This window comes from Gnatocerus cornutus, chromosome 4 (assembly GCF_029298725.1).
Source record: "Gnatocerus cornutus isolate USDA-ARS CGAHR chromosome 4, icGnaCorn1.1, whole genome shotgun sequence".
Taxonomy (NCBI): Eukaryota; Metazoa; Arthropoda; class Insecta; order Coleoptera; family Tenebrionidae; genus Gnatocerus; species Gnatocerus cornutus.
Genome location: NC_142236.1, coordinates 6,403,883 through 6,431,770, shown reverse-complemented (window position 1 = coordinate 6,431,770; position 27,888 = coordinate 6,403,883). Strand labels below are relative to the sequence as shown.

General features: G+C 31.4%; 1 protein-coding gene across 24 annotated transcripts in view; it reads right to left on the bottom strand.

Annotated features, from left to right (window-relative positions):
• Positions 1–27,888, bottom strand: part of LOC148176256 (uncharacterized) — a 252,369-nt gene that overhangs the window by 74,266 nt on the left and 150,215 nt on the right. The window lies entirely within an intron of this gene.

The window sequence follows — 27,888 nt, the reverse complement described above, 5'->3', positions numbered from 1 at the left end:
TACTAATTGAGTAACTACTAGTCTAAACGCAAAAGCTTTGTCTTCGTATGCGCTTGTATTAAAAAAGATTCAGCTTAACTACCTCTAGTATAACTACAAATGCCCATACTAATTAAGTAATCTGGTATAACCACAAAAGTCCCATCTAAGTTCATGTAGTATGCAAACAAAAGCTCACATTAACTACATCTAGTATAACTACGAAAACGGAGCTTGTGGTAAGGCTCATCCTAACTTAGTAAGTAACTAAGTAAAGGATTCAGTTGTTATACTTGCAGTGTAACAACAAAAGCGCATACTAACTGAGTAAATCTAGTAGATCCACGAAAGCTCAATCTATATAAGTTCATGTAGTATGAAAACGAAAGTTCAGCATTAGACTAAGTTTGCGTTTGAAAGTCTAACATTAACTACATTTCATAAACTCTAACGTTTGTAATATACCTACTAATTAAGTAACTATTACTAGTAGAAATCCGAAACTTCAGCCTTCGGCGGAGCTTTCATCATAATGACTCAGTTTAACTTACTACATCTAGTTTCACTACAAAAGCGCATACTAAGTGAGTAAGTAAATCTAGTAAAACCACAAAAGCTCAATTTAAGTTTATGTAGAATGAAAACGAAAGCTCAGTCTGAGGTTGAGCTTCTGTTTAAAAGACTAATGTTAACTATGCTTAGTATAACTACGGTTGAGATTGCGTTTATAACGCTCATACTAACTAAGCAACTACTAGTATAAAAACAAAAGCTTCGTTGTCGTATGATCTTGTATTTGAAAGGATTCAGCCTAACTACATCTAGTATAACAAAAAAAAATAAATGAGTAAATCTAATAAAACACAAAAGCTCAATTTTTGTTCAAGTAGTATGAGAATAGAAGCTTAGCCTGGAGCTTGTGTTTAAAAGTCTAACATTAACTACAAGACTCATACTAATTGAGTAACTACTAGTCTAAACGCAAAAGCTTTGTCTTCGTATGCGCTTGTATTAAAAAAGATTCAGCCTAACTACATCTAGTATGACTACAAATGCCCATTCTAATTAAGTAATCTGGTAGAACCACAAAAGTCCCATGTAAGTTCATGTAGTATGCAAACAAAAGCTCACATTAACTACATCTAGTATAACTACGAAAACGGAGCTTGTGTTAAGGCTCATCCTAACTAAGTAAGTAACTAAGTAAAGGATTCAGTCGTTATACTTGTAGAATAACTACAAAAGCGCATACTAACTGAGTAAATCTAGTAGATCCACGAAAGCTCAATCTTCATAAATTCATGTAGTATGAAAACGAAAGCTCAGCATTAGACTAAGCTTGTGTTTAAAAGTCTAACATTAACTACATTTCGTAAACTGTAACGTTTGTAATATACGTACTAATTAAGTAACTATTACTAGTAGAAATCCAAAACTTCAGCCTTCGGCGGAGCTTTCATCGTAATGGCTCAGTTTAACTAACTACATTTAGTTTCACTACAAAAGCGCATACTAACTGAATAAATCTAGTAGAACAACGAAAGATCAATCTAAGTTCATGTAGTATGAAAACGAAAGCTCAAAAGGATCACATTAACTACATCTAGTACAAATAACCACGAAAGCTCAGACTGAGTTTGCGTCATAATAATTCAGTCTAACTTCATGTAGTATTACTATAAAATTTCATAGTAATTAAGTTAATCTAGACTCCGTCATAACATATCTCAGTCTAACTAGTTCTGGTATAAAAACAAAAGCTCAATCTTCGTAAAAGCTTGTCTTTACAAAGGCGGGAAAAAAGACTTTTCTGGTGTTCGCTTTCTAATCTCCCTCGATACTTCGGATCTCAGGAAATAATAACGCACGAGCCAGAAAAGTGTCTTCATTCTCTTAGTATATAGAAGGTTTTTGAAATGTATGTACAAAAAGAGTGTGGTAATTCCTTGTCACAAGTTTAGCCAATTAAAAGAAAAAAGTTTTAGTAAAAGTCTTTTTGTTCGAGATAAAACTACATAAAATTTTTAAAAAACTTACTTGTGTGCCACTGATTTAAAGTGAACAAAAAATCAAGTTGATAGTTGATTAGGAAACAAGGAATTCCAAGTGCGTTTTTGCCAGTGGTGTAGAAAGTACGTGGATTGGGGTTAATTTTACCTTGTCAGTTTTTGGTTAAAAATTGTTTGTCATACTCCTTCTGGAATAGGGCAGAATATTTTTTTTTAGATGCATTTCAAAAACACCCTGTATAATTGACAACAAAAAACAGCTTCCAGTAAGTTTCATGTGCATCAAAGTGAACAAATGTCAAATTCCGGGGTACAATGATGCCAACCTCGTCACCATAACACACCAAACTAAATAAATCAAAATACCAACTTTAGATAAATAAATAAATAACCGACGACAAGAACACTCTAAACATGCATACTTCCGCTTTTTCTCGCACTATACCGCGAGTTCGAATTTACTTAACACGCCGGTAATAAATTTGCGTGTCAATTAAACACGTTGCATAGCCTCCAGCGTCGCATTTTTCCGTATATAAAGTGCATTATTAATTCTAATTTAAGCGATCGAGTCTAAGATCGATTTTCCGAAGAATTTTCTTGTTTTGTGGCCGACTGTTTGCTTAATAAATTGCGAATAAAAACATCCCGAAGGAACTGGGGGAACCAGTGTAGCGAAGCAACGCAAACATCCCAAGAAACGGATGGGAATGCCAGGCTGACAAAACCGACAAAAAATTAACAAATGCGCGAAATTTTAAAGTCGTGTGATTAACGATTGAGAAACTAATGAAGAATAAACTGTCGTCGGTTTAGCTTCGGGGGAAATTAATTAATTTCAATTATCGTTCTGTTAGGTTAATCTTGATTAATCGATTAATTACATGATTAATTACAATAGAATTGTCTTATAATTCTGGATCTGAAGGTTAAAGCTCAGAGATATTTTGTAAAATAAAAATCAAGTTTTTTTTGACCACAGAACGTTCACTTTTGCTTAACAACTCGTAAAATCATGAAACTCTATAATACATCATTAAAATTGGTTTTTTGAGGAACATAAGATCAGTTTTTCAAAAATATCATCCCTAGCAATCAGTTTTATCGGTAGTTTAAAAGCCTATTACAAAACAGATTTTTGATTGTAATTTCTGCATTTCATTTTTTTTCAAAATTTCAAAAACTTCAAATCCTATCAACAATTTATGATTGTTATTCTACTCAAAAACGTTATGAACTGACTTTTCTTCATTCTGATGCGATTTCTTGCTTATGCTAATATGGAAACGAATTAAAAAAAGCAAGAAAAAAAAAGAAAAATCCAAAAGTGTTAAAAATCAGATGAAAAAATCTGGAAAATCCCATTACTACTGCTAACAATAATTATTATGATAAATTTTTCATCCTTTCATATTCATAAAATCTTGAAGATCCAAACCACTCCAAATAAAATAGTCCGCTCTCACCCCCCGAACTTCTATTTTATCTCTCGAAGTTTGAGCTTTTGTATCGTAACTCAATAACAACCAAACGAAAGCTTGCTATAATCCGATGTAAGACGATGCCCCAAAAAAAAATTATGACTGTTAAAAGGTTCCAAACTCCGCCGATGTAGATCTCTTAAAAGACTTTTTACGAGACGAAGGGTGGTGACTGTAATCGCATCCATATGTAATAAAAAAGTTATGGAATTTTTATGAAGTTGGGGTTGGTCGCCGGCTTAAAATAGTGAATATTTGCATGCACGCTCTTCAGGCAAATTACCCGCTCCTGAGGGATAAACGACATTGGTCACATCTTTGAGAATATTAAAAAAGATCTTAAATTGAAATTCGTGTCGATGCGTGAGGTCCGAAGGATTTTGATTAAAAAATAAAAGACGAGTCTAGGGTTGATGCGAGCTGTTTTGATGTATGTGAAAGGAAAAATTCATAAATTGTGAAATGCGTTCTTTTGATAAAGATGTGCTCTTCCAGAGGTAAGTAATGTATAATGTATGTAGATATGTCATGCGAGATGGATTTTATTACTGCATTAATGGGGTATGGATTTATGGCGGTGCATTTCCAGAGCAGCAGGAAAATCGCGTCGGGCGGACTTTGTTTTATTGTAATTCGTTGGTAACATTGTCAAGTGTGTTTATTTCAATTCGTGCAAATCATCTCAATTAAATCTAGGCAAAGAGCTAACTATTTTAGAAGAGTTTTCCTCTGGATAGAGTGGCGTTTAACACGTCAAGAACTGTCCAACGAGGCGAGGAGAGCATTAAAAACTTTCGCCGAGGCAAACCGAGGCAAGTGTATATTGGATTATCTGTCCAGTGAGACTTGCCGAGCGTTTATCGCATAAGAAGCGTTTGTCGCATCATTAAGAACCAGCCAGATGAGACACTTTTCTTGCCCGATTATTTTTATTTTCCGAGATCCGAAGGATCGAGGGAAATTAAAAATCGAGGTCCTCTCTATATTCCGTCACAGTTAGACAGAATAACACTATTTCAAAATTCAAAAAATGGTGAAAAACTGTGTTGTCGTCGCCACAAGAACTGGTTTGAATGTGATCGGTACAAAGCCAACACAGTAAACAGAAAAAGCAGTCGGAATGTGATCAATCCCATGCAATAAATAAAAGATTCTGAAAATGATCTCATTTTTCTCCAGCTGAAAAAACCGCATCCACTTGAAAAAGCCGACCAATAATTTCCATCAGTATCTCTGTCTCCGCTTATCATCATTTGTCGATCTTTTCACGCTTCTCCGCTCTCGAATCGTACACAGTGGCAACGACACGATCATTTATTACCATTAGTAAAAATGATAAGCACTTTCCTTCGATATGCATCAGGAGAATAATTCATGGTGTCGGGTGTGGTATTTTAAAAATTGAATATTTGGTGGATTTTGATTGCAGAAAGTCATTGACTAGGCAAGAAAATTTGGAAAATTTGAGGAAAGTCGTTTCCAAAATGGTGGATTGTGTCCGGATTCAAAGATTTCTTTATTACAAATTTTTCTTTTTAAGAGATTTGTAAAAATTTCTAACCACTGTAGTTTTAGCACTTTTAGTATGTCTGCCAAATTCCAAAATTATAGACTATGAAAGACAAATTTTGAAAATTTTCGTTCTAAAAACAGGCTAGAAAATTCCTATATTTTCTATAGAAATTTGTATCTACAGTAGTTTTACCACTAATGAAATGAAATTTGGGGAAATGGCTACTTTTGATATGCTTATTAGCTCAGGCAAATTTCAAATTTTTTGACAAAAAAAAGGAAATTTTAGAAATTTTTGTTTTGAATTCAAAGCAAAATATTTTGTATAGTTTAGATAAAAGTTTGCAACTATAGTAGTTTTAGCACTATTTTAACGAAATTTGGGGATAAGGTTACTTTTGACATGCTAATTACCTTTGTCAAATTCGAAAATTGTAGACAAAGTATTAAAAATGTTAGAAATTTTCGTTTTGAAGAACAGACCAAAAATGTCAGTTATTTTAAAAATATTTGTAACCTCAGTAGTGTTAGCACTATTGCAATAAAATTTAACAAAATCGCTAGTTTTGATATGCTTATTAGCTTAAACAAATTTCAAAATAGGCCAATAGAGAGATATTTTTGTTTCCAATGCAGACAAAATATTTCGTATATTTTAAGTAAAAGTTTGCAACTTCAGTTGTATTTTCAAATTAAGTTCAAAAATAAAAAACTTACTCAAAACCCACGTCACGTTTCCCCAAAGAATCGAAACTCACCTGTAACAAAAAAAATCATAAATTGATAACTATTTAATGGTTGTTTTGTAATTTACGTAAAATCAGAAAAGTGACACTTTGTGCCGAGAATTTTAAATCTTTCAGTAATATAAGACATGCTATTGTCGAGTTTAGTATAAATTATTCCAAAAATCCTATAAAATAAAAACTTTTAAACAATATATTCAAGTGTCAAAGTAACAATTTATAAATATGACATTAAAGTTGAGAAGCAAAGTGAGGCGAGATGAGGCAAGTTTTCTGAAGAAGAATTGCGCCAATAGTTATTAAACGAACAAATTTGGGTAATGAAGAGGATAATAAATCAGGAGGTTTTAACACACGAACGTAGTGAGTGCGTTAATAAATCGAGATTATGAATCGCCCATTACCGAACGTATAATCTACAAAACTTTTCCGTCAAACGTGTTTTGAGAAAATTAAGGAAAATCTAAAATTGATATCACGACATTTAATAGATGGTAAAAAATATTTTTTCTCTATCTCTACAGGTCTGAACCAAAAATGTGCCTTGCGTGGGTCAATTGCCTTATGTTGTCGATAGTAGTACATAAAAAAATCGTTTATTAATGAGGATATGTAAGGTAATGAACTTCATTAATGGACGGTAGACAATTTTTTTTATTAACACACTATTTTAACAATTTTTAGAAAAAGAAAATTTTAGGGACATTTTTGTACGACCGTTAAGTTGGTGAAATACAATATCATGTAAGGAATACCAACTCTCAAAACAGGGCTTTAAGGAATCTCTTAAAGCGCTGAAATAGAACAAAGTTATTTGTGACTTTTAGTCACATGAGAAGCAGTGTAACAAACACAACAAAAATTCTAACACCAGCAGACCGAATTTAAAATCCTCACATTTAGACGAAAATGTCTTCTCATTTCTCTTAGCACAAAGCTCCAATAAAGTAGCACTTGGCAATGTTGTACAACTCATCTCCTCCCAATAACATGAGTATACAAACATTCATTTTCTCTACTTTCTTGTTTTGAAATACAGCAGTGTTGACATTCTAACGTAATAAATATCCCTAAACTTGTCAGCTATTCCTTGGAGTTAATGACACTCATAAATATCTCATAGTCACGGTGTTCATTTTTACCGCCGAAATCGTCGAGACATAAAAGAATTAGAAAACAATTTTCACTCATAAATCATCTATCGTGTCATAAACTAATGAAATTCCGCGAATTGCTCCCTCTGAATTAGTGGAAATTAGACGGAAGAGGAATAATACCCCAATTAAATTTTACTGTTGACAATGTGGCGCGGTTGCGTTTTACTACACGATAATCATAAAATAATAATAAGACGCCAAGAACTCGGAGAGTGTCTTTGAACTGATGGAATCTAAATATTTCGCTTGGCTTTTACGACTATTTATTTTCTATGTTCTCGTTTTCTGATAGAATATCGCATGAATGGAAAGTACGTGTAGAAGTCGGGATTACTTCTTGTTCACCCGCGAATAAAAGAGGCGCTGTTTTATTCCGATACCGAGTCATAAAAGCGGATTGGCCGCGTTTAATGGAAAACTGTGTTAATGTGGATTCGCTTACATTGATAAAAAGACAGGAGGGAAATAGTTTGCCATTCCGCCGCTCCGAATTTGAAGACCTACCAGATAGGGAATCAGAGATATTTAAAAAAAAATTAGGTTCTAAGGTTTTTAGGTTTTAAGTCCTGACTTGATGGACTTGAACGGGCTTCGGATTCAGTATTAGATGGCAATTCTATTCAAAAATTCAGTTCAAAATTTGGTGGCGTGAAATTTGCTAAAGAGCAGTAAAATCCTTATTGGGTTTCACGATAATTCTGAAATTTCCGGCGGTTACTACTTTTCACTTGGTTAAAAACATTGTCAAATTGCAAAATTGTTGAAAATACCGGACAGATTTTAGAAATATTTATTACTTTCAACCAAAAGGCGATTTTAAAAATTCTAAAAATACATTCAAAGATTGGGTATTTGTCGGATACTAACTCGGAAATTTTCGGAGGTTAATACTTTCAATTTAATAACATAACCAAATTGCAACATTATTGAAATACGAGGCAGATTTTAGAAATTTTTATTTAGAACAAAAAGCGATTTTTAAAGATTCTAAAAATATATTCGTAAATTGAATATTTGTCGCACTATAACTCTGAAATTTTTGGAGGTTACTACTTTCAATTTGATTAATAACCTCCTCTAAATGGAAAATTTTTGAAAATACGAGACAGATTTTAGAAATTTTGACTTTCAACGAAAAGACAGTTTTGGAAAATTCTCAAAAAAATATTCGTAAATTGGTTATTTATCGGGCTATACCTTTGAAATTTTTGAAGGTTACTACTTTCAACTTGATTAATAACCTCTTCAAATTTAAAAATTGTTGAAAAAACAGGACAATTTTAGAAATTTTTACTTTCAACAAAAAAACGATTTTAAAAAAATTCTAAAAATATGTTCATAAATTGGTTATTTGTCGGTCTATAACTTTGAAATTTTCGGGAGTTACTACTTTCAACTTGGTTAATAACCTCCTCAATTTGCACAATTGTTTACAATACGGGACAGATTTTAAAAATTTTTAATTTAATCGAAAAAACGATTTTTAAAAATTGTAAAAATTCATTTGTAACTTGGTTATTTGTCGGATTATAACTTTAAAATTTTTGCAGGCTTCTATTTTTAACTTCATTAAAAACCTCCCCAATTTGCAAAATTGTTGACAATACGGCACAGATTTTAAAAATTTTTAATTTCAACGAAAAAACGATTTTTAAAAATTGTAAATTTATTTGTAACTTGGTTATTTGTCGGACTATAATTTTGAAATTTTCGGGGGTTACTATTTTCAACTTGATTAATAACATCCTCAATTTGCAAAATTATTGACAATACGGGACAGATTTTATTTTTTTTTAATTTCAATGAAAAAACAATTTTTAAAAAAAGGAAAAATTAATTTGTAACTTGGTGATTTGTCGGACTATAACTTTAAAATTTTTGCAGGCTTCTATTTTTTACTTGATTAATAACCTCCCCAATTTGCAAAATTGTTGACAATACGGCAGAGATTTTAAAATTTTTTAATTTAATCGAAAAAACGCTTTTTAAAAATTGTAAAATCTCATTTGTAACTTGGTTATTTGTCGGACTATAACTTTAAAATTTTTGCAGGCTTCTATTTTTTACTTGATTAATAACCTCCCCAATTTGCAAAATTGTTGACAATACGGCACAGATTTTAAAATTTTTTAATTTCAACGAAAAAACGATTTTTAAAAATTGTAAAAATTTATTTGTAACTTGGTTATTTATCGGACTATAACTTTGAAATTTTCGGAGGTTACTATTTTCAACTTGATTAATAACCTCCTCAATTTGCAAAATTGTTGACAATACGGGACAGATTTTATTTTTTTTTAATTTCAATGAAAAAACTATTTTTAAAAAATTAATTTGTAACTTGGTGATTTGTCGAACTATAACTTTAAAATTTTTGCAGGCTTCTACTTTCAACTTGATTAATAACTTCCTCAATTTGCAAAATTGTTGACAATACGGGACAGATTTTAAAATTTTTTAATTTAATCGAAAAAACGATTTTTAAAAATTGTAAAAATTCATTTGTAACTTGGTTATTTATCGGACTATAACTTTGAAATTTTCGGGGGTTACTATTTTCAACTTGATTAATAACCTCCTCAATTTGCAAAATTGTTGACAATACGGGACAGATTTTAAAATTTTTTAATTTAATCGAAAAAACGATTTTTAAAAATTGTAAAAATTCATTTGTAACTTGGTTATTTGTCGGACTATAACTTTAAAATTTTTGCAGGCTTCTACTTTCAACTTGATTAAGAACCTCCTCAATTTGCAAAATTGTTGACAATACGGGACAGATTTTAAAATTTTTTAATTTAATCGAAAAAACGATTTTTAAAAATTGTAAAAATTCATTTGTAACTTGGTTATTTGTCGAACTATAACTTTGAAATTTTTGCAGGCTTCTATTTTTTACTTAATTAATAACCTCCCCAATTTGCAAAATTGTTGACAATACGGGACAGATTTTAAAATTTTTTAATTTAATCGAAAAAACGATTTTTAAAAATTGTAAAAATTTATTTGTAACTTGGTTATTTATCGGACTATAACTTTGAAATTTTCGGGGGTTACTATTTTCAACTTGATTAATAACCTCCTCAATTTGCAAAATTGTTGACAATACGGGACAGATTTTATTTTTTTTTAATTTCAATGAAAAAACAATTTTTAAAAAATTAATTTGTAACTTGGTGATTTGTCGAACTATAACTTTAAAATTTTTGCAGGCTTCTACTTTCAACTTGATTAATAACCTCCTCAATTTGCACAATTGTTTACAATACGGGACAGATTTTAAAAATTTTTAATTTAATCGAAAAAACGATTTTTAAAAATTGTAAAAATTTATTTGTAACTTGGTTATTTATCGGACTATAACTTTGAAATTTTCGGAGGTTACTATTTTCAACTTGATTAATAACCTCCTCAATTTGCAAAATTGTTGACAATACGGGACAGATTTTATTTTTTTTTAATTTCAATGAAAAAACTATTTTTAAAAAAAGGAAAAATTAATTTGTAACTTGGGGATTTGTCGGACTATAACTTTAAAATTTTTGCAGGCTTTTATTTTTAACTTGATTAATAACCTCCCCAATTTGCAAAATTGTTGACAAGACGGCACAGATTTTAAAATTTTTTAATTTCAACGAAAAAATTATTTTTAAAAATTGTGAAAATTTATTTGTAGCTTGGTTATTTGTCGAACTCTAACTTTGAAATTGCAGGCTTCTACTTTCAACTTAATTAATAACCTCCTCAATTAAAAAAAATGTTGACAAGACGGTTCAAATTTTAAAAAATTTTACTCTCAACGAAAAAATGATTTTTTAAAATTGTAAAAATTTATTCGTAACTTGGTTATTTATCGAACTATAACTTTGAATTTTTCGGAGGTTACTCCTTTCAACTACATTAATGACCTTTACAAATTGTACAATTGTTGCAAGAACGGAACAAATTTTAGAAATTTTTACTTTCAACGAAATAACGATTTTTAAAAATTCTAAAAATTTCCAGTTTCTTTGTAGAGCAAACATAAAGTACTATAGCTCATTTCGCGCAGAATTTCACGCTGAATCCAAAACTGTGCTTAAAATCGCCCAAACTCGAAAAATAACCGTGTTATTGCGACTGAAAAACAACCAAGATTTTTTCCTACAATCACAGCAAAATGGGGCAAAATTGCGGCAATTCTGACAATTCTTTGTGGAGTGACACTTCAGTTGACAGAATTTTGGCACGGTTTTGACGTGTAGATTTAATCACGAGCGAGTTTTTAAGCAAATTCAACAATTGGAATTCTAGCAGTCGGCACAAATATGCGAGAAATCTTACAAAAGTTGAAAAATCATCTAGAAATGGGAGTACAAAACAATTGTTTACTGCCTGTCAAAGTGATGAGTATTTTACCGCACCCTTATGCCCTTTTTACGCACGTGTGCCTTTAAATGACAATCAAAATGTCAACTTTATGTAGCGATAGTCATTGTAGAAAAAGTAGAATAAAAAATTATGTACAGTACTCTCATAGCGAAGCGTATACTGGAAATACCTAAGTATTCAATTGATAGATTCAATCATTTTATTGCCCTTTGTTGTAATCAATCAGATGTTAGAACGAAGAAAACGAACCTTCAAAAGGATGCCAATTAAATTTAAAACAATTTCAAAGAATCTAAAGAATGGTAAGCTCGGAATTCAAGATAAAATCTTATCTAGATGCCAGAATAGACATGACTATTGGATGGGGTCGTTTCGGAAAATTCAGTTTTTGATATTTTGCTAAATCAATTCTTGTAGAGTTGTTTGCCTGTGGCAAATAAACACGTCAAACAACCTAAAAACACGAAAACTGCGAGTTCAAAGGCCCAACTTATTCCAGTCAATGAATCAATTAAGTTTAAACCTGGATGTGAAAAGCAGCGCTTGTGTTAATTCATTGACGGCATTCGGATTGGGATTAGACGTGTTTAATTAATTGCTCGTGAACGAAATGTGGATGAAGGAAATTGCAACGGTCGTTTTATACGAGGGGTAATTGTCTGGAATAATTGTAGTTATGACTTAGACTAGGTCGAGAATCGACTTGCTCAATATTGTCGCCAAAGGACTTTCTATGAATCATCCAGAAAAACTTCCACCACAAGAACCCTCCGACATTTTCTAATTATCCATCTCTTCTCTGCAGGATATCTGATGTTTGCTTAACAGTTGTATAAATTACAACTTGTGACAGGTCTCGAGACCTCCGACAGACCATTGCGTGACTCCCGATTTCTTTACAGAGACCACCTGGTTGTGGTTCCTCCTCCAAAAATTCACTCAGACTTTGAAGGAAAAGGGTAATTGCATCATTAGTACAAAGACACTTGAGATCTCATCTTTGTTGTGGCAATCCCTGGAGAAATAAAAGACGATGATGTGGTTTGAACAAGATTGCGAAGACAAAGCAGTTTTTAGAGCACCTTGATGGCTCGATGAGGTGGAAAAATTGATGATGAAGGAAGACAACTCGTTAAGTAAATTAGTTTTACTCCTAAGAGTACATTAACTAGTAATTAAGCCAAATTGACTTGGTGGAATCTAATATACCAGAGCACATCTGCCACTTTCCTTGTGGATGCATTATTAAATCGCGATTATGATCTGTCGTAACACCTTTTAATCCTTCATGTAAAAAGTTCCACAAACTCGTAATTACAGCGACATCAAAGTTCGAGTTATTAGAAGCTGGAATAGGAAAAAAAAGTAGTAAGCATCCACAAAGAGTGGAAGTAATTAAACTTGTTAAAAAACTATTCGAGCTTTGAGAGGGAAAATGCCAAATATGAGGTACGAGAACACAAAGTACTATTTAATTAGTGTCCTAGTCGACAGATCAAAGCTGCATTTTCTGCTATAATAAATGTCCAGAGAAGTGCTTGATTAATTACAAGAAAGGGAAATAAAAATGATCGAATCTCGAAATTTAAAACGGTTTTTAAAACCCTTTCATTTTCAAAAATTGCAAAGTCTAATCTGATACAACAAAGAAGCCAAAAGCAAATAAGCAATTGTAACAATTTAAAAAAAACGTTTAGAGAAATTTGGAATATTGGCAAAATCTATAAATGTTTGTAAATACAAAATATCTATTTTATCGAAAGTTCGAAAGATAAATATGAAATATTATAGCTCACTTGACGCAGAATTTCATGCTGAATCTAAATCTGTACCTTAAGCTACGTTAGAAGCAATTAAATTGTCAGCTTGTCGCAAAATTTCCAAAATTCAAAAACTTTAAAACTATACCAATTTCTATTTTAGGTATTTGTAAACCCAACACAAACTATTATAACTCATTTGAAGCAGAATTTCAAGCTGAATCCAAAACTGTGCTTAAAATCGCCTCAAGTCGAGAACTAACTGAGTTAGAAGTGATTGAATTGTCAGGTTGTCGCTAAAAGACCAAAACTCAAAAGATCTAAAATTATGCTAATATCTTGTTTATTTGTAGAGCAAACAAAAAGTATTACAGCTCATTTTATGCGAAATTTCACGCTGAATTCCAAACTGAAGTCAAAATCCCCCAAAGTCGAAAAATAATTGAGCTGGAAGCAACTGACTTGTCGACGTATCGCACATTAGTTAAAACCCGAAATCTGTAAATCGATGCCCATATCTAGCTTATTAGTAGAGGAAGCATGAAGTATCATAGCTCATTTTACGCAGAATTTCACGCTGAATATAAAACTGTGCTTAAAACTGTCTGAAGTCGAAAATTAACTGAGTTGGACGCGATTGAATTGTTGGAAAATCGCAAAATGGCCAAAACTCAAAAAATCTAAAATTACATATATTGTTTATTTGTAGAGCAAACATGAAGTACTGTAGCTCGATTTACGCGAAATTACACGCGCAAACCAAAACTGTGTTCAAACTTGCCTAAAGTCAAAAAATAATAATAAGTAAAAAGTTACTAAACTGTCAAGTTGTCAATCGACCAAAACCCACTATTTTTAAAATTATGAGAATATCTAGTTTATTTTTAGAGAAAATATGAACTATTATAGCTCATTTTGTGCAGGATTTCACACCGAAAACAAAACTGTGCTCAAAATCGCCCAAATACAAACAATAACTGAGTTAAAAGCGACTGAAATTTCCAGTTGTCGTCAAATGTCAAAATTCCGAATGATTTAAAATTGTTCTAAATCTAGTACATTTGTAGATCGAAAATGAAGCGTTCCGGCTCATTTTACGCAGAATTTCACGCCAAATCCAAAACTGTGTTCTAGCTTGCCCAAAGTCGCCAAATAACTGAGAGTAAAAGATATTAAATTGTCTCCAATTGAACAAAACCCGAAAGGTTTAAAATTATGTGAATTTCTAGTTTATTTGTAAAGACAACATGAAATATTATAGCTCATTTTACGCAGAATTTCACGCCGAATTCAAAACTGTGCTCAAAATCGCCGACAGTCGCAAAATAACTGAGTTAGAAGCCGCTGAATTGGCGAGTTGTCGCCAAATGACCAAAACTCAAAGAATATAAAATTATGCCAAAATCTAGTTTATTGATGTTAATGAAGGATTATTATAGCCCATGTTATGCGAAAATTCACACTGAATCCAAAAGTGTGCACAAAATCGCCCAAATACCAAAAATAACAAAGTTAAAAGCGATTGAAAATTCGAGTTGTTGCCATATGCCCAAATCCTAAAAAAATCTAAAATTTTGCCAATATTTTATTTATTTGTAGATCAAATAAAAAGTGTTCTAGCTCATTTTGCGCAGAATATCACGCTAAATCCAATTTACGCAGAATTTCACGCCAAATCTAAAACTGCGTTCTAGCTTGCCCAAAGTCGCCAAATAACTGAGTAAAAGAGATTAAATTGTCAAGTTGTCTCCAATTGAACAAAACCCAAAAGGTTTAAAATTATGTGAATTTCTAGTTTATTTGTAAAGACAACATGAAATATTATAGCTCATTTTACGCAGAATTTTACGCCGAATTCAAAACTGTGCTCAAAATCGCCGACAGTCGCAAAATAACTGAGTTAGAAGCCTCTGAATTGGCGAGTTGTCGCCAAATGACCAAAACTCAAAGAATATAAAATTATGCCAAAATCTAGTTTATTGATATTAATGAAGGATTATTATACCTCATGTTATGCGAAAGTTCACGCTGAATCCAAAAGTGTGCACAAAATCGCCCAAATACCAAAAATAACTAAGTTAAAAGCGATTGAAAATTCGAGTTGTTACCATATGCCCAAATCCTAAAAAAATCTAAAATTTTGCCAATATTTAATTTATTTGTAGATCAAATAAAAAGTGTTCTAGCTCATTTTGCGCAGAATATCACGCTAAATCCAATTTACGCAGAATTTCACGCCAAATCTAAAACTGCGTTCTAGCTTGCCCAAAGTCGCCAAATAACTGAGTAAAAGAGATTAAATTGTCAAGTTGTCTCCAATTGAACAAAACCCAAAAGGTTTAAAATTATGTGAATTTCTAGTTTATTTGTAAAGACAACATGAAATATTATAGCTCATTTTACGCAGAATTTTACGCCGAATTCAAAACTGTGCTCAAAATCGCCGACAGTCGCAAAATAACTGAGTCAGAAGCCTCTGAATTGGTGAGTTGTCGCCAAATGACCAAAACTCAAATAAAATAAAATTATGCCAAAATCTAGTTTAATGATGTTAATGAAGGATTATTATAGCTCATGTTACGCAAAAATTCACGCTGAATCCAAAAGTGTGCTCAAAATCGCCCAAACACCAAAAATAACTAAGTTAAAAGCGATTGAAAATTCGAATTGTTACCAAATGTCCACAATTCAAAAGATCTAAAATTATAGCAATGTTCAATTTGAATGTCACGCTAAATCCAAAACTATGTTAAAACTTCCCCAAAGTCAAAAAATAACTGAGTAAATCAGAATGAATTGTCGTGTTGTCGCCAATTGAAAAAAACCCAAAAACATTAAAATTATGTCTAATGCATATTTAAGTACATAGTTTATTTGTAAAGAAAACAAAGTATTCTAGCTTATTGTACGCAAAATTTCACGAAGAATCCAAAACTGTACTCAAAATCGCCGAAAGTCAAAAAATAATTGAGTTAGAACCGATTGAATTCTCATGTTGTCGCCAAATGATCAATTGACCTTTCATGTAGAGAGATTGCAAAATGGCATATCAACAAATCCTTTCGTTTGCCAACCTTATTGTTAGTTCTATGAAGTTGTCACTGCCAACGTACCGACATTTTAGCGTCTCCTCTTGAATATAGAAGCAGCATTAAATTTTCATCCGACATTTCCAAACAGTAATAGTATTTGTTTTAAGTCCTACTAAGTGTTTATATTTACCGTCCGGATTAATAAATCTCATGAATACTTAATCCTTCCATCTCCTGTATTCATTTTGTCCTGATTATTATCTATTCAAATGATATTTTATGCATCCGTGACATTACAGTTTCATTGAATTAGAATCCGTCGGCATGTTGATGTGAGCGCGCAAAGTTGAAGCAAAATTTCCTTTGTCCATTCCTGCAAATACTTCACCCTCGTGAAATACCCACAAATGAGAAAGGGAAATGAAAGAACGACGTAAGGTCAATGCGGGCACAAAGATTACACGATGTTAATGTCGGTCATTGTGCAGGAAGAGAATTGAAACAGCAGGAATAAAAAGTGATGTCCTGCGGTAGCGTCAAGCAATTTCATCCAAACGCTTTTTTTTTCGAGGATTTCAATCACACGAAAATGTAGCCGATTTCAATCAATCATTCCATCACAATTCCTGTGAGGATAAGAAGTTTGAGGGCAAAAGGACGAATTAACGGTGGCCTTCGTCACGGAGCGACAGGACTTATCTAGTTCTTTTAAAAAAGTTGTTACATGGTTTTGGAATGTGATCGGTGATTCCGGTGGCGTGAAACCAATACGGAGGATATAATAAATCACTTGAAGCAAACAATCAACAGGCGACTCCGCCCAGATACAAACAAAGTTATTGCGTTATGATGATTATATCTTGGAAGTGATTAATTTTATTCATTTTGATTGGGAGGAGTTGGGAGGATGATTAAATTGTTTTATTGGATAGCTAGTCTTAAAGTGTGCTTTGATTAGCCTTGGCATGGTCTTTGCCGGAATAGCAGGGATTTTCGACTGAATTTCGACTAAATACTCCAATTTTACTAATTATAAAGTAGCAGATACGTAATTCAGGAGTAATACTTCATGGGTACGCTTTTTTAGTACAAGACCTTCACTGAATCTTTTTTTTTTGAAAATTTCGATTATTGTTAATTTTTGACATAATTTTCGACTAAATCTATTGATTGTAATCAGTTCTAATGCAAAACTAATGAAATTTACTGGTGAAACTATTTCAATTGATTGTGGTAAACTGGGATATTCGACAACAAAAAGGAAAATTTGAGTTCAACAATTCTTTTATAAAATTTTGGACTAAAACGTATAACTGCAAGGCTGCTAAATTTAGAGAAAATACTACTTCCGTACGCTTATTAAGTGAAACAAATGACAAAATTTCAGTATAAAAAATTGAACTTATTATTATTATTTTCAATTTCGACTAAATACTCTGATTTTACTAATTTTAAAGTATATAATATAAACGCATCTATAAGTGATACTACATTCCCAAAAAAAACAAACATTTTTAAAAAATTTAAATTTTTTGTATTTTTTGAGATAATTTTCGACTTAAGGCCCGATTTCAAGTCATTGGCTCAAAATTGCGTTGACGCAGTTGCTAAGGTAGCATCAGTTTGATTGGGGTTGCTAAAGCGCAACTCTGATTAGCAATGCCGAAAGTCAACATTATAATATTTTTAATGGAAAAAAAATTGTAGGTAAAAATATTTCCGGCCCATTTATTAATTGTGGTATTTGGAGTATTCAAAAACAAAAAAAATAAATAGAAAAAATAGTTTGGGTGGAACAAGAATTTTCTGAATTTTCGACAAAATCCTAAATCTAAATTTCTAATTTTAATGTGGGGCCCAAAAAAAATTTAGTCACAATACTACAAATTTATAGATATTATTCAAGCCAAAAAAAAATTAGAAATTATCTAAATTTAGCAGCAAACATTTTTCAAAAATTTCTACTAAATTTTATTAATCTGAAAATACAGGGTATTTTTTAAATACACTACCAAACAAAACACGGTAATTAGTGAAGACCAGTAGAATCAATTGACAAAAATGTTGTAAGTAAAAGTCTTTTCGTTTTCGAGATTAAATTAATCGAATATTTGGTCAAAATTTCCAGTTAAAGGTGTTTTTTTTATCGTTAGATTTTTTTTTTAAATAGTCAATAATTCCTTAACGCTGCCAAAGACCGTCTTCGTTTTTTCGGTATTTCAAAAACACCCTGTATGTAATAGCAATGCAATTTAGAAGTCATATATAAGTAATGGCACTCCCTAAATTACAAAATCTGGTAGCAAAAAGAACAATTTCAAAAATCATCAAGTTTTTGCACTTTTTTTCCATAATTTTTGACTAAATCAATTAATTCTATTTAGTTTGACGCAACAGTAATCAAAGGAGAAGGTAATACAATTATTCCATGCAATTATTAATTGTGTTAAATTGAGAAATATCAGGACAAAAAAGCATTTTAAACAGTTTGTTTTTATACGAAACCCAATTTTTCATTAATTTTGACTAAATCCTGTATATTTACTAAAGTAAAATGACATTAATGTAGTTTATGCAATACTACGTTCGACACGCTTACTAGATTACAAAATTTTGCAGATAAAAATATTTTCAATTTTCGTATTTTTTTGATAATATTTTTTGACTAAATCTATTAAGTCTCACTTTTGAGAACTTTCTACTAAATCCTGTAATTGCTAACTCTAAGGCAACAGTAATGAATTCTAGGGGTAATACTGATTTCGACGCAGTGAAGCTTTCAAAATTTTTGAGCACAAAATTGTAATTTTCGAAATTATGTCGACTAACTTTTTTGCAAATAAAACCAATAAAATTAAAAAAATTTAAACTTAATACCATATCAAAAACGTTAATTAATTAAAGCTAATTTTAAAATTACAAAAAAAGCAATTTCAGAACCAAACAACAAGTTTTTTGACTAATTTTGAAAATTTTGAACCAAAACCCGTAATTCTACTAACTCTAGTATAATACTTAGAAATTGAAATTTACGAGTGGGATATACTGTTTCCAACACAAAAAAAAGAATAAAATAAAATTTTGTTTTTTGGGCTAAATTCTGTTAGAAGAAAAAGTTACATGATAGTAGTATTTCCACCAAGTTTTTAAGATGTGCAAAATAAGAAATATTTTATAAATAAATAGCTCCAACCAAATTTTAGAAATCGTTTTCCAAATTAGAATTTTTGTGTATTTTTTTTTAAATACCATGTTCTAAAAGCTCTAAAAAGTTCTAAAAAAAAGACTTATTTTTGTGTAACACTGAAAGAAAAACTTTCAAAAATGTTTACTAAAATCTGTAATCCCGGTACTTTCAATGTATTATTACGCTTCTTAACTGTGCCAAATTACAGAAATTCAAATCAAAATTATAGAAATTTTTATGAAAAACGAACCCAAATTTCAATATTCTAATTTCAGCTTAGAATTTTTAGACCTTTAAGATTCTTAGTTTCTTTAGATCCTTTCAAATTTTCAAATCCTTTAAATCCTTGAGATTCTTCAGAATCTTCCGATCCTTGAAATCCTTGATCTTTGAAGACTCTTCTGATCTGATCTGATCCTTCAGCTCCTTGAAATCCTTCGAAACTCTTCGGAATCTTTAAAGTCCTTAGAATCTTCAAAATCATTAGAATTTTTAGAATCTTGAGAATCTTTAGAATCTTTATAATTTTTATAATCTTTATAATCTTTAGAATCGTTAGAATTTTTAAAATCTCAGATTCTTAAAACCCCCGACATCTTTGAGATCCTTCAAATTTTTCGAACCTTCTATATCCTTCAGATTCTTTAAATTCGTCAGATCCTTGAAATCCATCGGAATCCTTCGGATCCTTCAGATCCTGCAAATCCTTGAAATGTTTTGGAACTCTTTGTATTCTCCAGATCCTCGAGATCCTTCAGATCCTTCAAATTGTTAGATTCTTTATAATCTCTAGATTCCTCTGATCCTTTAGAATTAGGAGTAGATTCTTTGGATCCTTTTAATCCTTCAGATATAATATAAGGTTGCTTCTAAATTAATAATCCAATAACAAAAATTACCAGTGAATTAGTTTCCCCCACTCCTTCCAAACCCCATCAGCCTCCCACAATCTCCGCCGCTGACACTAATAGCCCCCTAAGCGTCTACCTTTACGACCTCAATAAACAAGCTAAATAAAAAGCCCCACAATAAATCAACTTTTATAAATCTATAAACATAGGAACTTTCTATTTTGGGATAATTGATGACGTTTCCGCTGAGCCCCCATATCCATATCTCGTCAAGAAAAATGACTTTTTCTCCTAATTACATCAATTAGTGACGCGTTTCATAACGCTTCATTTTCATTAAAATTTCGACGTTTGTAATTAGTTAACGCATTCCAGGTGTGAAGAAAAGAAAAAAGAAAAAAAATTCAATAATTTACAGCCGTGTCGTTTCGCCACAATTGCTGCAACCACGCGCTATAAAAAGCTCATTTACATGTGAACAACTTGTCATTTAACACTCAACATCTAATTTAATTATCAGTTGAGCCGTAACGAAATTTCATTGGAAAATAATTCAGCGGTTTATTGGCGATTATTAAAATATTTCCGTTTGTTAGGATATCTCATTTGCATTTATGTGTCTGGGGAAAATGTCCTTTTTTGGGGAACGTAAAAGTGCCAACAGGAATAATTCTTTATGGAAATCCACTGCAATCAATTGGAAGAAACGAAGCTTTGAAGTCATGCGATGCCCTCGAGGACCAAATTGATATGAAAATGAAAGACCGTCGAAAGGGGCAATAAACTGGTTTATCCGATTGGTAAACCTGTTGAGTACAACTATTTGAATTTTGGTCTTCAACTTTAACGACGTTTGCGAAAGTTCAGAAAGTGCTTTGAAAACTGTAAGCTTTATTGGTAAACATCGGTTTTGAACCGTGAAGCGTTAATTTTGCATTGGGAAAGAGTTTGATTTTTATTTGCTGTGTTTGGTAATTAAAAGTTTCAAAGCTTTGGAACAAGTTATAAACATCCCACACGTATTAGGGAGGCGGAAACTAAAGTTCAAAGCATTATAAATGTCGTGGATTAATAAAATTTCTAAGAGCGACGTGAAAAAACTCGTTATGAATTCAAGTTCGTTAAAGCTTAGAAGAGGTTCTTTCATATTAAATTGTGATTTTCTGGCTATAATATTCGGCCCGTTGAAAGGGCGAAATTGCATCAGAAAGAGGGACACTGCCTGTTTAAAAAATATAGATCGAAGCTGGTAGATCTGGAAAATAGTTTTGGAGAAAACTGAAAGAAAATTTCGACTAATCTACAGTATGTCCTCGGATTGCGTTCACAAGAGAGAAAAATAAGTTTATTTTCTATTTTATAAAAAAATTACAAAGAAATAACATTTTTTGCTTATTTCAAAACAGATAAATCTGCAATTAAAATTTCAAAATTATTAGTTTGTACTCTTAAAATTATTTTTTTCATAATTTAATTTATTAAATTTTGTAGTCGTATTTAAATAATAGCAGGATGCACAATATCAAATAGTGCGTTAAAAATTAAAGGAAAATTTACCTAATAATGTGTAGGTATTAAAAAATTGCATAAGAAATGCAGTTGCATCCTTAACAATAATTGAGGAAATTCGAAACAGTGTTAAAGAATTCGAGTTAGAATTAAACTATGTGCTGAAACTGGTAATGGGTCAATCACATAGTAGAAATTGGTTTGAATTAAGGAATAAATTTCATTTCTTTGATATTTTGTGCAAAATTAAAAATGAAAAAGTTCTTCGTTATTTTTTGTTTTTTTCGATTTTAACAACACAACACAGGATAATATTAAAGTTTTAATTAAAGATTTATTTATTTTAAATTAAGCAAAAAATATTAATCCTTTGTCATTTTTGTGTAAAATGAAAAATAAAGTTTTTTTCCCTCTTGTGAACTCAATCCGGGGACATACTGTAGATTAGTGGAGAATTTCGAAAAATTAAAGAATCTAACTTAACAAGCTTAGAATAGTATAAAGATTTTGCTTTGGTGTTAAACCGTCAGAACTGCGAATTCGAATAAAAAAATTGGTTTTTGAGTTTGTCCCAGAGGTAAAATTTCTCAAAATTTTGGAATTTACTAAAATAAACGCCTCGTAAGTGATAAGCATATCAAATTTTATTGGCTTGGTGTTAAAATTGTCGGGTTTACAAAACTTGATAATAAATTTTGGTTTTTAGGTTCGAGCCAAAAATGAAAAATTCTCAAAAGTTTTATGTACTTCTTCTACAATCATGTAATTCGAAAACGGCTTTAAAGTGATGGGAACACTAAATTTCCTTGCGTTAGCGTTAAAATTGTCCGATTTTCAGAGTTTCATAAAAAAATTGGTTCGACAAAAAAATAAAAAAATTTCAAAAATGTTTTCCTCTGTTCTAAATTTATATAATTTGGTGTACTCAATAAATACTATTATAGGGACATGCATACCAAATTTCATTGCGTTAGCCTTAAAATGGTCACATTTGCAGAATTTAATAAAAAATCATTACAAATTTTTTTTTGGACATGAGGCAGTTTTTCAAAAATATCATGTACTAATCTTAGAAATGAGTTTTACAGGTCGTGGCTGTCGAGCAATTCCACTTTTTTTCAAAAAAAATGAAGAAAACTAAATTTGGTACAGTAGAATCTAATAAAACAGTTTTAAAAATGATAGAACCAATAATTTTTAAATTTGGAATCAGGAGGCAATTTCACTGTTGAAATAAAATGTCCAAAATTTGTTGAAAAATAAAGTTTTTTTCCCTCTTGTGAACTCAATCCGGGGACATACTGTAGATTAGTGGAGAATTTCGAAAAATTAAAGAATCTAACTTAACAAGCTTAGAATAGTATAAAGATTTTGCTTTGGTGTTAAACCGTCAGAACTGCTAATTTTAATAAAAAAATTGGTTTTTGAGTTTTTCCCAGAGGTAAAAATTCTCAAAATTTTGGAATTTACTAAAATAAACGCCTCCTAAGTGATAAGCATATCAAATTTTATTAGATTGGTGTTAAAATTGTCGGGTTTACAAAACTTGATAATAAATTTTGGTTTTTGGGTTCGAGCCAAAATCGTGTAATTCGAAAACGGCTTTAAAGTTATGGGAACACCAAATTTCCTTGCGTTAGCGTTAAAATTGTCCCATTTGCAGTTTCATAAAAAAATTTGGTTCGACAAAAAATGAAAAAATTTTTCCTCTGTTCTAAATTTATGTAATTTGGTGTTCGTTAGCCTTAAAATTTGCAGAATTTAATAAAAAATCATTAAAATTTTTTTTTTGGACATGAGGCAGTTTTTCAAAAATATCATGTTACTAATCTTAGAAATGAATTTTACAGGTCGTTTTTTTTTTCAAAAAAAGTGAAGAAAACTAAATTTGGTACAGTAGAATCAATAATTTTTAAATTTGGAATCAGAAGGCAATTCCACTGTTGAAATAAAATGTCCAAAATTTGTCGACTAGTGTAATTAAATCGCCACAACCGAAGACGCTCGTGCCAACGATAAATCGTCAACTTTCCCAAACGACAGAATAAGTAATGCCGTTGACAATAAAATCCAGTGGCGCGTTCATTAGTGCGATTTTATTGTTCGGAAAAGATGGCCAGACGAAATAAAACAGTGCATCCATTAATTCTAGCTATAAATACTAAAGGCGCGCCATTCTTTAGCCTGCCAATGAATCACGACACATGTTTTACAACGAAGTATTTAATGCCGCTTTGCTTCTGAAATCCGATTCCGATTTTTTACAACAACAGATGCTGAGGGTATCTTCGGATTGTTTGGAGATTAAGTGGATTTATGTTTTAATATGTGAACTTTTTTCCCAGCATGTGTTGTTGGGCGAAGGGGAGCAAAGTTGAAGGAGGCGATTAGGGGAAGGACTCGAAAGGAGCTTTTAACAACAAATTCTTAGCTTTATTGGTCTTTTCGGCGCGGTTACTTTTAGAGACTTGGAACGGATGGTGCGATGAAACATTTGCGTTCTTGAGCTTGAAAGCTCATTAGTTTGCAACTTTTGCAAGGCGGGGTATTTTGGACCGGTGCCATCGGTACAATGTGTTTATTGTGTTATTGTTATTACTTTCTAGAAGTGGAAACTAACTTCTATTTGTAATTCCGTGGCATTGCATATACTTATTTTATTTGATTTTTAAATCGAATTTCTTCAAATCTATAGGTTCTAGATCAAACTCAAAAATTCCTTTTTGCAAATTATTTTATGAAATGAATGAAATGTAGTGTGCTGATCTCTTTAAAGGTGCTGGTTAGGTGTAACAAATTCATTGTCTTTAAAAGAAGAAATCAGTATTTTTAAAATATTTATTTGCAGGCAACAAAGTTTTTTAATAAGTTCTGCAAGTCTGACAATTTTAACACTAAAAGGATGACATTTCGAATGCCTATTGCTTTAGATGCGTTTATTGAGTGTGCCAAATTTCATGATTTTAAAATAAAGTATTTTTTTTATTTTTTATTTCTTTTTTGTACTTGAGTACCAAAATTTTTAAATTCTGCAAATCCAACAATTTTAATGGCAACGCAAAAAAATCTAGTATACTTATTACTTGAAAGGCTTTTATTGAGTGCACCATATTACAAGATTTTAGAAGAAGAAATAAAAATTTTAAAATTGTTTACGTGATGATCAAAGTCAAGACACAATTTTTTTAATACCTTCGGTAAATCCGCCAACTTTAACGCTAACCCAATGAGATTTGGTGTGCGTTTATTGACTGTACCAAAGAACATAATTTTAGAACAAAAAATAATTATTTTGAGAATATTTTTATTTCTTGATCGAAGTTAAAAACCAAAATTTTCTATTCAAATTTTTGCAATTCCAGCAATTTCAACTTTAACACACTGAAATTGTGTGCATTTCATTATATAATCGTTTATTGTGTGTACCAAATTTCATTAATTGTAGAACGAAAAATAAGTGCTAAGTTAAGTCAAAAATGTTTTTTTTTTAATTCTACTTTAATTCGCCAATTTTAATGGTAAAGCAATGACATTAGGTATGCTTATCTTTTTAGAGGCGTTTACTGAGTGTACTTATCAAATTACCTTATTTTAGAACAAAACGTATAATTTTGTGAGAATTTTTCATTTTTTAGTCGAACTCGAAAACCAAAATTTTCTGTTAAACTCTGCAAAGCCGACAATTTTAACGCAGTCACACTAGAATCTAGTGTACTTATTGCAAATTCGGCAATATTAAAGCAAATTTGGTGTGCGTATCAATTAAAAGATGTAAGTATGCCAAATTTCACGATTTTAGAAAAAAGATAAAAACTTTTGAGAATTTTTGATTTATAGGTCAAAATCAGAAACAAAAAAGAATTTTAACGTCATCGCACTGAAATCTAGTGTGCTTATGCTCTTAAAACTTTTATTGAGTGTACCAAATTACATAATGTTAGAACAACTATTAATAATATTTTTGAGAGTTTTTATTTTTGGGTCGACCTCAAAAATAAAACTTTTCTATTAAATTTTGCAAACCCGACAATTTTTACGTTAATGCAGTGAAATCTAGTGTGTTTAAAGACCTTTATTAAGCGTACCAAATTGGATGTTAGAATAAAAAAAATTTTTTTGAAAATATTTTCTTTCAGGATGAATTGAAAAAGCAAAATATGCTATTTAATTCTGCAAGCTTGTCAATTTTTACACCAATGCAATTTGGTGTGTCATTTTAAAGATCTTGATTAATATACAAGGTGTTTATAAATGTTTCTAGCATCAAGGGTGGCTATGAAATGTTATAGAAATTTGCCGCTCATTACAAATGTGAGTTTCAATTTTTCAACTGACATTTGCAGTTAACCTCAAACATGGAGTAAAGTAAGTTTTGAGAAATAAACTGTGTTAGTTGTGGTTTAAAACCTGAAAATGAAAAGCTTGGACACAAAATCGTAACTGAAACGTCATTGACGTAAGTAACATTATAAAAAAAATTCAAGATGGTTATATTCATATGAAAACAAAGCGGCAAAAGAGTGCATGACAGGAATTCCAGAGCCACCTTTGATGCTAGAAACATTTATAAACACCTTGTATAAAATATATAAAATTACATGATTTTAGAACCAACGGCCTCTTCTTAAGAATTTTTTATTTCTGAGTCAAACTCAAAAACCAAAATTTTCTGTTTAATTCTACTACAATCCGACAGTTTTGACATTAAAGAAATGTCATTAAATATGCTTATCGGATTATGACGTATTACATTCAAAAAGTACTAATTTAGGAGTTATTTGCAAAAAAATCAAAAAGTAAAAAAAACGTTCGTTTCAGGCGACTTCTATACTTCGTTGGAAAGCTCATTTAATTACCTTTTCAACAATGTATTATAAAGTTTCATGATTTTGCAAATTGTGGAGCAAAACTGAAAAAAAAAACAGTAAACGCTGTGTACTCAAAAAAAAATTACAAATATCTCAGAGTACTGGCCTGATGGAGCAAAACAGCTTTCGCATTCAGAATCAGGAAACAATTCTACTTTCCCCTGCACAAGAACAAATTTCGTTATACTTGGAAGTTGATAAATACAACTCCGACAAGAAAGTTCAACTAGTGGCTGACAACTATTGGATTTTTGCGAGAAAAATGATTCCCTTTTTTCCGATTTAATCAAGTTTTATCCTTCACTGGAAGCCAGACATGTTGAAAACCACTATAACTTGCAATTAGACAGTAAGTAATTACTAGAGAATTGTTCCGAGCTGGAAGGTCCTGACAAAGCAAAGCAAATACGCCAGAAACAGGGAAGTACATATTCTGACTTCTGTACAGGATGTACATGGAACAATGGAGAATTGCGATTTACGAGGGGGCGAATTTTTCAGCCGAGGCTTTTGTGGGATCCACGAAAAAAATGAGGTCCATTGATTTCCGTGGGCCACCTCGTCCCTTCAGACTCTCAAGAGAGTACGGAAATGCGCACCGAAGAGACTCTGAATAATTAAGAATCGCACTTTTTGTCAGAGCCCGGACCGATTGTAACTCAATAATTTCTAATTCAATAAATGATTTGAGTCGCCCAGCGATTATATTCCAAATCCGGCAAATCCGGCTCTCAAATTCACGAAGGAAACCCAATTTGATTTTCTCCAATTTCCAATTTTCAATAACCTTCTTTAGCATTGAAACGGCGCGCAATCACGAAACAAAGATCTGAAGATAAATTAAAGATCGAAGGGCACTATAAACCCATCACGAATAGAAAGGATATTTATTATCTTGATGAAAATCACAAATAAAATTCATCGGATCGTAAATTTCGTTATTGACGTTTTACAGTTCTTTGATGGTAATTTAATTTCAAGAGAAGGAAAAATGATGAAAGGTGCTAACCTCGAGAGGGGATTTTAAGAGCGTGCTATTAGACCCATTTACATAATTTAGATGATTAATGAAAGACAGATAACAAAATGGAGATTTGTTAACGAAAATAGCGGGAATACATAAACGTGTCCGCGGGGGCTTTGAATAAAGGAAGTGTTAAAATTGGATGTGATTTCACACTTGATAACTGTCACACTGTCGCTTCTATAAATACCAGGAGTAGAATTACAAAAATGGAGGGGAATTTTTCGACGAGGAAAGAATGTGAAGGATGGTTTTGATCATCGAGACAAGCAGAGTTAAGGGAACAAAGGAAGCAATTAATACAATATTCAACACTTTATGGAGATTAATTGGGGTAATTTAGTGCTAATTTCGCTCTAGCTGCATTTAATCAATAGCCAAATTTGCACATTTTGTTGCTAG